The sequence below is a fragment of the Olea europaea genome, unplaced genomic scaffold (genome assembly GCF_002742605.1).
Source record: "Olea europaea var. sylvestris unplaced genomic scaffold, O_europaea_v1 scaffold1172, whole genome shotgun sequence".
NCBI classification, from domain to species: Eukaryota; Viridiplantae; Streptophyta; class Magnoliopsida; order Lamiales; family Oleaceae; genus Olea; species Olea europaea.
In genome coordinates, this window is record NW_019229128.1 from 111939 (window position 1) to 113537 (window position 1599).

The following is a 1599-nucleotide window of genomic DNA, read 5'->3' on the forward strand; positions in this document are numbered from 1 at the left end:
TTCATACAATAATATTTATTTGTTGCACCACATTTCAGTTGCACTTAAAGATTTCAACATTTGCTCCTTTTATCAATTATGTCCTTAACTTTTTCCATTGAATTTTTATTTTCAATATTCCATCAACTAGCACATATCGTCCTTTATAATAGTTTCAACAGGAAAAAGTGAAAATAACTTCTACAATGCAAAATTTTAAGGACCTTATGTGTAATTAAAATGTAATGTAATTGTGCTTTGAATTATAACTACCCATATATAATTTATAATTTCAATGTTTGGCAAAAAAAAAATAATAATAATAATAAACAAATAAACTTGGGAATAAAATCATTCGACAGATTTATATAATTTAAAAAATCTGAATAATTTTGATATATGGGTTTATGGAGAGACTAATTTGTAACGTGAATTTTTGGTTCACGTAATTTCTATCTTAATTATATCCAACTTACCAAATTTTTATAAAGAATTTGCTTTTGTGGCATATACATTAACCAACATAAGGAATTATAGATTTTATCTTTTTTATTTAAACAAAGATTTTTAAAAGTTTTAATAAGAGATTGAACTCTCCTTCGTTTTTCTTTCTTTCTTTTTTTTTTTTTTTATAATTTTACTTTTATTTGTAAAAAAAATTATTTCTTTATTTTAGATTTTATTTTTGAAAATTCTATTAAATTCTTTTAGACATTATTTCCTGTGTTTTGAGAATTTTTATTAAATGTCAAAAATATATTTTGAGTATAATGTTATCAATTATCTTTGTTTTCAAAAATTCATTTTCAAAGACATTGGACCAAACAAGTTTTGAATATTTTAGGAAACTGAAACAGAAAACTTCCTGAAAACAGCAAATCAAATGTTCTTTTAGTTTCATAATCAATCAAAAATCTTGATTTTTTTTTTTTCTTCTTTTGAAATCAAAACTCTTCGAATCTAAAGTACAAAGCTAACAAGAAAACATGAGTTCTTAAACATTTACGAGGACGCAATTGACTTGCAGCTACTTCATCGGAAAATCAAATATTTGTCGACAAACAATAATTCATACATACCCACACAAAAAAAATTTAAAAATAAAAATAAAAAAGCAGCTATGAACGTGTTCCATGCTAAAATAAGACACTTCTGAATATATATATATATATATATATATATATATAACATTTTATTTCTATATAATAGACATGAAATGTTCTAATTACAAGACCAAGTGATTATAATTGTTAAGCAGACAAACAAATAATTCGTCCAACCCAATATGCCACTGAAATTGAAGACAATCAGACAATATTTTCACACTGAACAGTGATAAAAGAAATCTTGTATTTGATTTGAAATATATCCAGAAAAGACGAGCCGAAAGCATTAATTTTTTAGAGGAAAGTCTAGAGGGGAAGTAAAGAGGATTCTCTTTTTCTATAAAGATAGTTGCATGGTTGTGTACTATGGACCAATAAATTGTACGTGGACATCATGATCATGAAAGTGAATAGGAAAATCTCTCAAATTAAGAGGACAACATTGAGATTTTTTAGGCTTAATGTTTCAACTTTCAATGATAGAAACATGTTTTGTATTTAACTCTTTTTTGTC